This window comes from Xyrauchen texanus, chromosome 6 (genome assembly GCF_025860055.1).
Source record: "Xyrauchen texanus isolate HMW12.3.18 chromosome 6, RBS_HiC_50CHRs, whole genome shotgun sequence".
In the NCBI taxonomy this organism is placed as follows: Eukaryota; Metazoa; Chordata; class Actinopteri; order Cypriniformes; family Catostomidae; genus Xyrauchen; species Xyrauchen texanus.
In genome coordinates, this window is record NC_068281.1 from 24448803 (window position 1) to 24463679 (window position 14877).

The 14877-nt window shown below is 45.8% G+C and overlaps 1 pseudogene; it reads left to right on the forward strand.

Annotated features, from left to right (window-relative positions):
- Window positions 1-325: 325 nt before the first annotated feature.
- LOC127645267 (uncharacterized) lies at window positions 326-3421 on the forward strand (annotated as a pseudogene).
- The last annotated feature ends 11456 nt before the right edge of the window (window positions 3422-14877 follow it).

Sequence of the window (14877 nt, forward strand, 5' to 3'; positions counted from 1 at the left end):
ATTACCTAAACCAGGGCCTAAAGAGGGGCCACTCTCACGAGGGTTCTAGGGAAAATCCAAATCTTGTTGTGCCGTCTGACAGTTGACACCTTGGTGTTGCCGGTTGTGTTTAAAGTCAAGTTGTTTGAGAGGGCGCACCGTGATAGTAGCAGAGGGCCCGGGGACACTGCTGCCCAGTGTTCGGGACCGTTGGAAAGATTGACCACGCGCTGGTCCCCGGCAGAGTGACATCGATTCACCCCAGGCAAACTAAAAGAAGGTAAAATCCATCCACCAGTATAGGCCACATAATACTAGACATTCCCTTGGTCATTTAAGCATTTGACCCATTTCGCTTCTTTCTCTCCCCTAAGCCACACCCTCTTCCTAGGGTTTATACCTCGATAGCGCCCCACCCTGTTGGTCCTATCATAAACCCTAGCAGTGGTGGTAGACTTAGGCCCTTTTTCTCCTGCCTATCTATTCCTAACATTAATTGTGTTCTATTTTATTCTGCTGTTCTGTTCTGTCGTAGTGTGTACTTCCAGTTCACAGTAAGAAAGAGCCTACAAGAGCCATCAAGGAAAACTGAATAAAGAGACAAACAGGCAGCCCGCATCCTCAGATAACCCTTGTGGGCTGCCGCCTTGTCAAAGTCTTTATTTAGACCTGCACTGACCCGCGAAATTCGGCCCACTAACTGTCTAACTGTCAACCCCAGTTAGTCAAAATTACGGCTTATAATAGCCACCTCATTGTAGCTCGCTAACCCTACGCGTACTTGCATTGGCCTCTTTGTGTGTGCTGTTCTGTTCTCTCGCCTACAGTAAGCCAGTATGTCCCGTTCGTCCAGTCCCGCAGCCCACTGGGATCACCTTGAGGCCTGGTTAAGCGCAATGACGGACACCGTCCTACCCAAGGACGCCAGGGACCTACAGCCCCTAGGTCAAGAGCAACTGGACGCCGAATTGGACAGCCTATTGGCCCACAATCCAACACAAAGCTACAACCACAAAGAATGGACCAAGATCATCGGAAGTCTTGCCCACAATCTCGTCGCCCAGGCACGGATAAATGAGAAAAGCAATCTCGACCTGGAGCAAAAGGCCGCAGCACTAAAACTCCAAGCTGAGGAGGCCCGTAGGAACCAAGCAAAAACTCAGAGTCAACTAGATCAGCTACGCCTCGAGACCGAGGAACAACGGAAGGAAGAGGATGAAACAGACCCAGAACAGGAAAAGGAAGTAGAAAGACTTCAAAATGCCCTGGAAAACCTTCGCCGAGACACAGACCAAAGAGAACAGTCAGAGAGAAAAGCCAGAGAAGAACTCGACGACAAGTTGCAACAAGCCGAGTCTCTCCTTACAAGAGCAGAGACTGCACTCAAAGACAGAGATGCTAAAGCCAGAGCCTGTGAAAAGCATCTGAATATGGCCCGAGCTGAAATCCATGAACTTATTCAGTACAGAGACCATCTAAAATATGAACTTGACACTGTTCACAGAGAACTAAAACATTCTTATAAACTGCAAGATGAACAAAAAAGGGAAACGCACACCACAGAGTTTCCCCTGACCAGTGGGCCCAACCTTTTCAGCCAAGAACTCAGAGCTGACAAGGGGGTGAAAGCCCACTGTTCAACATGTCACCAGCCAGCCTCCAAGAACCCCCGTCAGCAACAAAACGGTGGGAGCCCGCACACCAAAGCCTGGTCACTAACCACGGCATGGCTCCCAAAGAACTTGACAAGCTGGCCAGAAACATCCCTACTTTCACCCCAAATCCTGCAGGAGGCCACGATGTGCACGCCTACCTGCAAGACATAGACTTTCACTTGCACACTGTTCCCAACGTAACCATGCAGGACAGAGTGTACCTGCTAAGAATTACGTCTAGTCGCGACGTGCGCAGTTTCCTGGATCGACAACCAGAGACTGTCAAATCAGACTACCTACAGCTACGGCAGGTCTTCATCAGAGAGTTCTCTGATCCAGAGTCAGAACAAGGACTCATCGCCGCTATGGACCTCAAACAGGCCCGACTGGAAACTCCACAGGCCTACTACAGCCGCATCCGACGAGCCTACTTCGGAGCACGGAACGAATCTGGCATGGAAGAAGATTTCAACTTCAAAACTCTTTTTCTCCGAAACCTGCATCCCACGGTGAGCCATCACTTAGGGGTCCTGGCCTGCCCTCGTAGCATGACTACCCAACAGCTGCGAGACTTAGCCCATAAAGCTTTCACCAAACAGAAGATTGCTTCTGAAAAGACTGTAAAAAATCCAACCATTTGCCCTGTCACTGATCAGCGCTCAGAGCTGGCCCTAGAGGGCGCCCACCAGCACCACAGTTACAGACCTTTTTACCACGAGTCAAGACCGTTCCATGACAGAAGAGGGCAGCACGACCGTGATGGTGCCCGTCCTAAGCACCAAAGCGGGCGCTCTGAAAGATTCTACGACGGCCCACGGCCACCCCACAACCAAAAGGGTGGAATCACGTGGGAAGCCAACCGACGGCCCAGACAGAACCGAACCCCATCGACGAGAACGTCAAAACCAGACAGCCCGCAGCGGAACACCTCGTGGCATGCATCAGGCAAGTTCAAGTCCGAGCCTACCCCACAGAAAAACAGTGAGGCCACGGCGGAGACCGCAGAGATCCTGAAGGTTCTGAAAGAGCTTCTTCATAAGAAACATCACAAGGAAGACAAAGAGGACAGGTCAGACTCCGCATGACTAAGTGTAAGGCCTGAAACCAACACCCTTCCTGACTGCCCTCCTAATGAACCAAGCACCCAGAGCACCGCTCTTCAGATACAGACTACCGAACCAGCTATCACATCACCAAGTGACAGCGACACCCACTCACTGCCATTGACAACCACACATCCTGCAGCGGACAACCCAGTCCGTCACACCAGTGACCAAGCCCCTAAGATACCAGAGAGTGCTGTTTTGGTTGTGTGTCTCTGCACCGAGTCACCTGACACCGACCCTAACTGCTTATCGATCACCACACAAGCCCCAACACCAAAACTCCTGGGGAATCTGATCGAAAAGGGGGTAGCACGAAAACTCTATCTCGCCATCACTGTGGAACATGAGGTGAGACTCGAAGCCCTGGTAGACACCGGAGCAGACCTCACCTTTATGTCAGCTGAACTTTTTGAAAGACTCAAATTTGAAGCTAAAACACAAAATCGAACTCTAAACTCTCAGAATTGTGTGCTGAATGTCCAGTCATACAGCCAAAATGACGTCCGGCTGGAACAAGTAGCTCCCATTCACCTAACAATTGGTCCTATGAGCGTGGTACACCCTGTGTACATCTCACCGATGGACACATATCCCCTCCTCATCGGAAAGGATCTACTAGACCGCTTCGAGCCCCTGCTGGACTTCAGACAGCTGAAGATGTGGGCTCAAGTGCGAGAACCTCTCCCCTTCAGCCACCCCGATCACCTGAACCAGACTGTCAGGTCACAAAGGTCACGGGAACTCTCACAGCCAGCCACAGTGACACAACATCAGCACCAGAGCGAGATTCAAGTTCGCTACTCTGCGCATTTCAACTCACCCAAGACTTTGACTCCTTCTGCCCCAAGGTCACAGCTGACCTGCACTTGAATGGTGTAACTGCCACTGACATCATACTAGCACTATGGGCAGACAACTCAGCCATCAGCCTCTCCCTATACAATGCTCTCATTGAAGACACACCGGACCTTCCATCTGTCAGCAAGCGCACCCGTTTTCCTTTGAACTCCTTCCCATCAACAATGGTGACTGCCAAAAGGATCTGCGCTTTGAACTTGAAGTGGAACTACCGGTGTTTGACCCACTACTTCTTGGTCCTTCCAGACCTGCCCCATGATGTCTACATTGGAGCAGACATTCTGATTCGCCTCAACGCTCATGTAGACATTATTAATGAGGTCTTGTGGGCCCCACTGACTTTACAGCCTCCTGTAATTCCAACCAACACTGCTAACCTCCAGTCAGGCCAGACCATTCCAGAGGTCTGCACCTTGGTCAGCTGAACAGGAAACTGTAGTACCAGCATACACCAAAGGGGTCGCTGTTCGGCTCAACATGCGCTGTGGTCAAACCCTAAACCACACGCTGGGTTTCTTTCAACCTTCACCCGAATGCGTTGAACTTGGACTCACGCTGGAAGCCACGCCCCTCACTGAAGTGTCATCCCGTGCTGTTTACATCCTCTTCAACAACTGCATGGCAATGGACATAACAATTCCAAAAGCCTACCGGGCAGGATGGCTAGTGAGCCACGACTTTCATGACTTTGAACTAACATTACCAATCATTGGACCCATCCCAGCTTCAATGATACCCGAAGGGCACACAGACAACACCGTCTTCACAACCCCCTTCAAAATCATCTCCATAACTTCAGTCATGCCAGTGGACAAAGACCAGGTATGCAGAACAGAACTGACAAAGGACCAACACCTTGCAGTATACACAGTCTCCAAACAGCCTACCTGCGAGATTGACGACACTGCCGCACCTCTGCCTACCAACACGACAGACGACATACCGACAGAGGAGCCATACCCAGGATTTGAGTCTCAAGTTCAGCAAATTCTAAAAGACGCTGACGCAATTAACAACGATGCAGATCGACAAGAACTCAGACGAGTCCTTTACAAGTTCAAAGCATCATTTGCCAAAGACTCTTTAGATTGTGGTCTCACCGAGCTCCACACCGTGCGCATCCCAACGCACCCTAGTGCTCCTCCCACGTTTGTCAGGCAGTACAAGATCCCCATCGCGTCACACGAACCGGTGCAAGAGATCATCGACTCCATGCTTGAAAAAGGTGTCATCCGTCCATGCAACAGCACCTATTCTGCCCCCATCTGGCCCGTCCTCAAACCAAACGGCAAGTGGCGACCCACCATTGACTACAGGAAACTGAATCAACAAGTGCCACTGTCACGATGGCCCATGACTCAGCTGGAGCAGGAAATACCCAGAATCAGAGGAGCCACCATCTTCTCTACACTCGATGTGGCCTCTGGATTCTGGACCATACCAGTGCATCCAGAAGATCAGCACAAGCTAGCTTTCACTTTCGGAAACAGACAATTCACTTTCACAAGGTGTCCGTTTGGCTATGCCAACTCACCTGCTGAGTTCAACATCTTCCTGAACAAAGCATGCCCAGATGCCAGAACAAGAGGTAATCTTATCTACGTTGATGATGTTCTCATGAAGAGCACAACAGTGGCTGACCACATGAAAGAAATAGACTATGTTTTGAACCAATTGTCCACTGCTGGCGCCAAGATCGCCCTCCACAAAGGACAGTGGTGCCAAACCAAGGTCAACTACGTGGGCCTACTCATAGGATCACAGGGCATCGAACCACAGTCCAGCCGTATTCAAGCCGTTCAAAACATCAAGCCACCCACCAACATCTCAGAGCTGCGAAGTTTCCTAGGGGTGTGCAATTACTCGCGGCAGTTCATCGAGAGCTACTCAGACATTGCAAAACCTCTAACTGCCCTTCTGAAAAAAGACTGCCCATTTGTATGGACAGAGGTCCAAAAACAGGCCATGGACGAGCTAAAACGACACCTCTGCACCGCTCCGTGCCTGGCTTACCCGGACCCACAAAAAGAGTTCTACTTAGAAGCTGGATTCTCCAGCCACTGTCTCAGTGCTGGCCTGTACCAACGGCATGACCAAGACAAGAGAGTAATCGCATATGCCAGCAAGACACTTCTTCCACCCGAGAGTAAATTCTCAGACTGTGAAAAAGCTCTGCTCTGCACTGTATGGGCCATCCAGAGATTCTCCAACTACATTGGAGCCCAAAAGGTTATCATAGAGACTTGCCACCAGCCTGTCATGTTTCTCAACAGCCAGCGTATCCGAGATGGCGTGGTCACCAATTCACGCATAGCCACGTGGTTAATGGCCCTCCAGGGGCGCAATGTTGAGGCACGATATGCTCAGAATCACAAGTCGGCACTAGGCAATGGCCTGGCTGCCTGCCAGAACTGCTCTGATAACACACCAGCTACAACGATGGATATGGAAGAACCCCAACAACAACAACTAACCTGTCACAGGTTCTTTGAAGAAAATGCGTGCCAAGGTATGCCCACAGCCTACGTCGATGGATGCTCCTACAACCAAGAGGGCATTCGTCAAGCAGGAGCAGGTGTATTATGGGTAAATGACCTGCCGTGCCCACCACAACACTTCAAGCTGGGCCCGCAGTCATCACAGTATGCGGAGGTTGCAGCCATTCTCATAACTCTGCAAATCGCATCGACCTATAACATCAAAGAACTCCTAATCTGCACAGACTCAAACTACGCCAGACTCAGTTTCACATGCCACCTTCCAAACTGGAAACAAAATGGCTTTAAAACTTCGAACGGCAAGCCTATCAAACACCAACACCTGTTCCAAGAATGTGATGACATCACAAGAAATCACAACATGATTGTCTACTGGAAGAAGGTGAAAGGACACTCAAGGCAACCAGGCCTTGACAAAGACTTGAACGACCAAACCGATGCACTTGCCAAGACTGGCGCACTGCACGGTACTCTATGGTCACCTCCAACCCTCCCACCCACCATGAACGTTGCAGTGATAACCCGAAGCAAACGAACTTTTCCTGCAACAGTGCCAACCTCACAGCCTCTAACGCTGACTCCGCAGATGTCAAACAACGACATAGCGGACATGCAAGCCTCTGACACATCCATAAAGACTTTCCTGAACCACCTCTCTGACCCCACCAACCACCCTCTACCGCCGTCTGACCTCACTGACAACCCGTGCCTCAGACGACTGCATGACATAAAGCACATGCTGCGTGTGATCAAAAACGCTTTGTGGTATGCACCTGATGACACCACAGCGCCAAGGCTCGTGGTGCCACAGTGCCTAAGGGGGTCATGCTAAGTTATGCCCACGACGCACCATGTGCTGGGCACCACGGCGCCAGAGCCACTTACGAGACACTGAAACAAGTGGCATACTGGCCCCGCATGCAGGAACAGGTGACAGAATATGTCAGAGAATGCCTGGTTTGCTGCCAGTTTCAACCGGCAAACCCAAACCACAGAGCTCCACTGCAACACAGGAGAGTCACATTCCCATGGTCAGACCTCCAAATCGACTGGGTAGGACCTCTGCCCAGGTCGACGAGGGGCAACAAATACTTCCTCACAGTCGTGTGCCAGTTCACAAAGTGGGTAGAGTGTCTTCCAGCACCCAACGACACTGCCCAGACCACGGCATGCCTCCTGATGAACCACATCTTCTCCAGGTTCGGACTGCCCCTGAGAGTCAACTCAGACAGAGGCACTCACTTTACGGCTGAGATTATGCAACAGATCTGGAAACTCCTGGGAGTCCAAGTTCAACTACACGTCAGTCATCATCCAATCTCATCTGGACAAGTGGAACGATCGAACCGAACCGTGGTCAGTATGTTGAAGAAGTATGTGTCTGCCAACCAGAAGGACTGGGATGTAAAACTCCCGCTGGTGCTAATGGCTCTCAGAGCCACCCCACAGAACTCGACTCACGTGTCTCCCTTCGAACTAATGACTGGGCGGCAGATGACACTGCCACTGCATCTGCTGTATCAGCCAGGAGACTCCAGCCTCGTCACAGCCTGCACCACTCACCAGTACCTCGACGAGCTACACCGGCACCTGAAAGCAACATTTGCTTTTGCACAACAACAGCTTCAAAAGAGTGCCGAAGGACAGAAAGCATACTATGACCAGAAAGCGTCGCACCAAGAACTGGACGTGGGCGACAGGGTCTGGTATTATAGCTTCATTCAGCCATCCCGCACAGCCTCCCATCGGCTGTCAAAGAAATTACTGCCCCACTGGACAGGACCCCACGAGATCATTGACAAACTCTCCCCGGTGGCGTACCGGATCCAACTAAACCGGAGACAGAAAGAGCCGGTTCTCAAATGGGTCCACCGTAATCAAATAAAACGACATATGGCCGACAGGGAAAAGCGGGGAGGGGCCAATGCAAACTAACCTGATACCCTTAAGCCTCGTACAAACCGTGCTGGCCTCCGCCATCACCACGACGACTGACCCAGTACAACTACACCTTGCCTACTCTCTGGGTAGCGCCATCCCACTCTACATCGACCCCGAGCAGAGGGAAGTGGGTTTTCACCTGAACCTACCCATCATAGAGTCAAGCCAAATCTACCGGCTCAAGGACATTGTCAACATCGGGTTTTGGAAAAGTAACACGCACATCAAGATCCACACCCCAGACGTGGTGGCCTACCACGACAGCGACCTACGGCTGTACCTGGCCCCAAATCTGCACATGTGCACGTTGACCAAAGACATTCACTACCTCTGCCCCAGCAAACCCTTCCTCAGAGACAACACTGACGGAATCTGCGGGCTGCAACACCTGGGCAGCGATACCCGCTGCCCCGCCGATGCCAAGCCTCGCACTCAAGTCACCGAGACACAAGCCGAGATCGTAGGTGACAGGTGGCTCGTTAACACTCCTGTGCGCACAGCTACACTCACCTACGACCAGCATGACACCGCCACCCGTCTCACCTTGCCCAACCAGAGCATGTGGACTCAAGTCCCGAAAGAATCAAAACCTCACCCTAGATCCAGAACTGGAACTATGGATCGAAAGAGAGGGCTCCCAGTTAATTGACATTGCTCCGATCGACACAGCCCTCCAAGCCTTGTCTCGAATGCCCCTCGTGACCACCTCACCTGTTGTCCGAGCCTGGACCGCAGCGGACACTGCGCTGTGCATCTCTATGGGAATCAGCCACCTCCTGACACTAGGCCTGGCCTTCATCCTGTACAGGAGGCTCAACGAGATGCAAACATCCACAGCCAAGCTCACGAAAGCCATGTCCGTAGGTTTCCGACGGAACCCCGGAAAGAGGGTACCACAACAGAGACCACTCTGAACCTCATCGAATTGAGCCCTCCGTCTGAATAACCACCTACTACAACACCCTCATGATTCACCTGCCATCCGCCATTGTGATGATTGTCGTCCGATGATGTCTCCCACAGGGACGTCACCTGACGAAAAAGGGGACTGTAGCGTCTGGAGGAATCAATGAATGGAGAATCATGGACTCGGCTATTTTGGAGACAAAAGGGCCTCTGTAAGATCACGGAAATGGTCTGTGTTAGTATGAGGAACTTTTGTCAGAGAGACAATCCAACTATTGACAGAGGATCCTCGTGATGCCCCCCACACACACACATGTGACATCCTCGTGTGACCATGTGAGGAAAAACCATGTGGAACTTTGAATTAGAAATGTGTGTGCCTTTCCCATAAAGCCTAAAAGGGCTTATTTGTAATGAAAAGTGTTTTAATCCCTGTGTGCTGTGCATTTTGGTGTTAGATCAAAACTAGTAGAATGGTTTAACATGTGTGTAGTTTTAAACCCTGAGGTTTCATATTTAACAGCCCAAGGGTGTATATTCCTTTTAAGTGATACCAAACACATTTTTCTTGGTATCAAATTAAACCTTACGATGTGTCCTAACGGAATATACATATAAGATAACCTTAGAACTGTGTTCTGTTAGTTTTTATCATCTTTTGAGTTGTTCAAAGCGAAGGTCTGACTAAATCATGAAGTATGCAAATGAGCTTTGACCAGACAAAGGGAGCAAATTCGCGCCCAAAACGGAGGGGCCTCATTGGGTCACTTCTCTCACAGGAGGCGTGACCTCCCTACTTTAAAGGTCAGATCCAGCATTGACTCGCTCTCTTCTCTTCGAAACTCTTCCTCAAGGACTCCCAAGCTTGTGCCAGGCTACGGCCTTGTCTCTCTTACTCTCTTCTTCTGGATCTCTTCAAGCCATCTTACACTTCTTCTCCCGATCTTCTGCAACTCTCCGAACTCTGCAACTCTCCGGAACACTCGTCAACTATTCAACAAGTATTCCTAAGACGCTTCGAACTTCTCGAACAACCCTTCAATTCCTCCTCAAGTGAGTCTCAACTCCACGCTCTGGAAACACCGAACCGAAATCCTCCGTCTCAAGAAAGCCACGAGGACGCGACATCCACGCAGCCTTGCTCAGCCACACATAGGCCCATTTTGCAAGTATCATTTAATCTGAAATCCAAATGCGTTAAAGTGTGTAATTCCATTTGCTGGCTCTTAAAGGGTTAACTGTTGTAATAAGTTGCTATCCTTAATAATCTCTTTATTTTCCTTATTCCTTCTACTCTGTTTATTTTATGTTTATTTTATGTTACATGTTGAGTGTCTGTCAAGTGTAGTGATATATTCTAGTTATTTGTATTAAACCCAATTATATGCTTGATTGTCTGTGTTTGTTGATCACAAAACAAAGCCTCTTTAATGTGCGATTTCAAGCTACGAGCTGATATTATCAAAGTAAGTTAACGTGCTTTTGATGAATTAGTTTATAAGCTTCTAACCCTTCTGAAGAATTGATCCGAGTACCAAATAAAGTGGTTCAGCTGGACGAACTAACTGGTTGAGGTATAGCCTACGGGTCAATTCCATTACGGGGTTATTAAAATTAATATAGCCTTTCTGCATAGATATATATATTCCTAATTAAATATAATCCGTTGTGTTTAATTATCTATATAATTTTGAAGCAGAATCTTGGACTATATAAGCCCTCCTTTTAAGGTTTTGGGGCATTTTTATATATATGTAGGTATCTGGGTCACCCGTATGATTAATCATTGATTTCGATCTTGAAATTAATTATACACTTCCCCAAACCTGACCTGGATACCCTACACCGAGATGATTTTATTTGGAAATAAGGGCTGTGTGGATGATGACTGCCTGGGGTTGTTTCCTGGGAAAAAATTGTCTAGCGTGAGGAACCTTGGTGTCATTTTTGACTCTGAGCTTAAATTTGACCGGCAAATCAATGCTGTCGTTAAGAATAGTTTTTTCCATCTTAGATCAGTTTCTAAATTGAAATCTATCCTTTCTTTTGACGATATGGAGAAGGTTGTTCATGCCTTTGTGTCATCCCATTTGGATTATTGTAATGTATTGTATCTGGGTGTGAGTCAGGCTTCTCTCTTTCGCTTGCAGCTCGTTCAGAATTCAGCTGCCAGACTTTTAACGGGCACTAAGAAGAGAGAGCACATTACTCCGGTTTTAATTAAATTACATTGGCTACCCATACGATACAGAATCCAATACAAAGCTTTGTTGTATGTTTTTAAGTCTCTGCATGGCCTAGCACCTGAGTATGTTACTGATTTAATCAGCCGCTGTCAATCAAGTAGATCTCTGCGCTCTAATGATCAATTGCTTCTCATGGTTCCGCGATCATGTTTAAGATGTAAAGGTGATCGGGCATTCTCTGTTGCAGCTCCTAGGCTCTGGAATGACCTTCCTCTGTCTGTAAAAACTTGTCCTTCATTGGGTGCTTTTCAGAGTGCGCTTAAAACTTACTTGTTCACTTTAGCTTTTGACAATGCTTTGTAAGTTTTTTTGTCATATGTTTGCATTGTTTTTATGTTTTTGTTTTTACTTTTATACCTTCTGTACAGCACTTTGGTTCCACTTGTGGTTTTGAAAGTGCTCTATAAATAAAGTTGAGTTGAGTTGAGTTGATTTCAAAGAAATTGATGGCAAAATTTTGGAAGAAACTGTACAGCACCTTAAAACATCAATCTGCGCCCTTGATGCACTTCCCACATCTTTTTTCAAAAGTGTGTTCAACTGTTTAGAAGCAGATCTCCTAGAAGTGATAAACTCCTCACTTCTCTCTGGGAGTTTTCCAAACTCCCTGAAAACTGCAGTTGTCAAGTCCCTCTTGAAAAAGAGCAATCTGGATAAGACCATATTAAGCAACTATAGACCGATCTCAAATCTTCCTTTCATAGGCAAGATCATTGAAAAAGTTATCTTCAATCAGCTGAACAAATTCTTGAACTCAAATGGATACTTTGACAATTTTCAATCTGGTTTCCGATCCCATCACAGCACAGAGACAGCGCTCATAAAGATAATAAACGATATTCGCTTAAATACTGATACAGGCAAATTATCAGTACTGGTACTACTCGACCTCAGTGCTGCATTTGACACTGTTGATCACAACATACTTCTTGACAGGCTGGAAAACTGGGTGGGGCTTTCTGGGATGGTCCTAAAATGGTTCAGGTCATACTTAGAGGGGAGAGGTTATTATGTGAGTATAGGAGACCATATCTTAATATATTATAATACAATATATTACTTATTACGTAACTAAAGTTTTTGTCTTCTGTGTAAAAATAACTTTCCAGGGTATTTATTTTTGTAATAAAAATAAGCTTCTGTTACATAAACTTGGCACTGATAACAGCTTAACATTATTTACATTAGTCTACCATTTTGGGGGTCTTTGCTATTATATTCCAATATCATTCTGCCTCAGTTAGTTAGTTATAGATTAAGAGTTGTTGTTTTAGGTGTACAGATGGCTTGCTGCTGTGTATAATAATTTATGTTGTTAAAATAACCTTCTGTTCCGTAAACTATGAACTCTTATGAAATTTCCCTAGGATTACTGTTGAAATATTTTTAGGTGGGGCACAACCAACACCACCTGCCCCAAGTGCCAGTGCTACAGCTGATGATGATACAGCAGGTGAGTTTTCAACAATCCCAGATCAATTTATTTATATGGATAAACCATGCCTTTTGTGAGATAGACAGTTGCATTACCTTCTAAAAGATATCTAACATGGCTAGCTTTTATTATTATTATTATTATTATTTTCATCTTTCATCAGGTCCATCCTCTGCAGGAAAAGAGAACTTACCAGCACCTGCATCCAATGAACCTACTGTTCTATATCTGTTACAACCTCAGCAGATGTGGCAAGTTAATAGCACAGCAGCCTTTGTATTTGCTCAGTTTACTGTTGAACAACCTGAGATTAATATTTCTATTTAAAATTATTAATGTAATTTCCTTTATAGGTCCTTCTACTTCTGTGGTCATTGTGATCGATGTCACATCTACTCCCTTAGCAACTTCCAGCCTACACCATGGATCAGCAGCTCCTCAGTTGACCCAGCTGAGTGGTCATCTATCCTGTCCAACTCAGAAAGGACTGATCTGGTAAGCAGAGGGCCACTGCCTATAAAGGAAATCTTCCAGTACCATTACACCTGCAGACAATTAATTAATGGGCAAAAAATCAAGCGGAGCTGGCTCAATTATTCAAAAAGATATTCAGTCTACTGCTTCTGCTGCAAATTGTTCTCCAGGAAGTCCAAAAAAACTGGTAACAGAGGGTCAACAGGATTGGGTAAATATAGGTGTGCTACTGTTACAATTATAAAGGGTAAACTCATGCCAGGCAGACATTGGTATGTTGTAAGCAACACAGCTACAACTAATACAATTGATAATGGGTATGTTAGATTTATAGTGTGCGAATAATCAAGCATTGACAATATTCAATCATATTGGCGGCACAGAGGGGCCCCCAAATAAAATTTTGCTTAGGGCCCCATAAAGGCTTTGGCCGGCCCTGATTAGCGGACACTTTCTTTCACAGAATAAATTATTCATGGCTAACTGCAAAAAAAATAAATAAATAAAAAATAAAAAAAATTACAAAAACATATTTGGAATAAGGAATTCAATTTAACAGCAATGGCAGCATGAATTGTGCTTCTTTAGCTCAAATCACACCAAAGAAATATATTTTTCAGGCCGGTCTAGATAATTGCTGGCAATTGAGGCAACAAACAGGCAATTGTCTCTTTTAAAAGTAGGGTGGGTCTACAGGTGCCATATTTAGAGCTACAATTGATCTCATCCATTTATATATGAAAGGCCCATTTCCTCCCCTTTTTTATTGTCCTACCCTGCTACAGACAATTCACTCTTACATAAAGTATTTGCAAACTAAATGACCAGAGTGCAGTATGAAAATCTGTATTTCACAATTCATTCTATTCTGTACCATTCAAATGCAATAGCAACAAGAGCTGCTTGTGTGTCCAGCACCTCAATAGCTAGGTGCATTAACTGACTGATTAATTAATGTTTCATATTTTTTTATTTTTTTTTATTCACCCAGCAATGGATTTGTATCGGATAGCATACCGTGTTGCATTATGACATTATTACAGGTTTTATATTCTGTGTGTCTTATAAAAATCTAATTGCATTATTTGGTCTGGTCTTTTCAAAAAGTAATTGAATTATCCATTGGTTCCTTTGAGACAAAGATAAAAAGAAAAAAATATATAATGCATTATTCATATTTTGCTTTGAAAGCTTATTAAGTAAAAAGGACCAGACCATGTTCATGATAACCCTTTTTATTTGTAATTATGCATGAGCTTCTTGTTTCAGAAAAAAGGATATCTAAGCACTGCAAAAATGCTTGTTATTTCTTCACTGTTTTTATTTCCTGGTCATTCTGCTCAAACTCTAAAATTACTCTAATAATACAACACACAAATTATGTTTTTTCAAAGAGAAGAATCTGTATAAACTAACCTATTAGACACAAATAGACATGCTCGTAAGACATAAACGCACATTTAGTTTAGGTATGTTTAAAGCAGAAATTATTTCTGTGTCACAAGCCCACCAAACATATTTGCAAAATAATGAAAAAATAATTATATATTTATATTTATATATATATAAAGAACGCAGTATGTATGTATGTGTATATATATATATATATATATATATGTATGTTAAACAGATTTTTGAAATGCTCCCCATCATATTCCATTGATCAGACAAACAGATAGTCCCACCCCAAACGCATGCCACTGGTTGAGCCAATGTCGCTGTGTCAGACTGGTTGGGATGCTCAAACAAAGAGAGCAATGTTTTGATAGTGCCACAGAG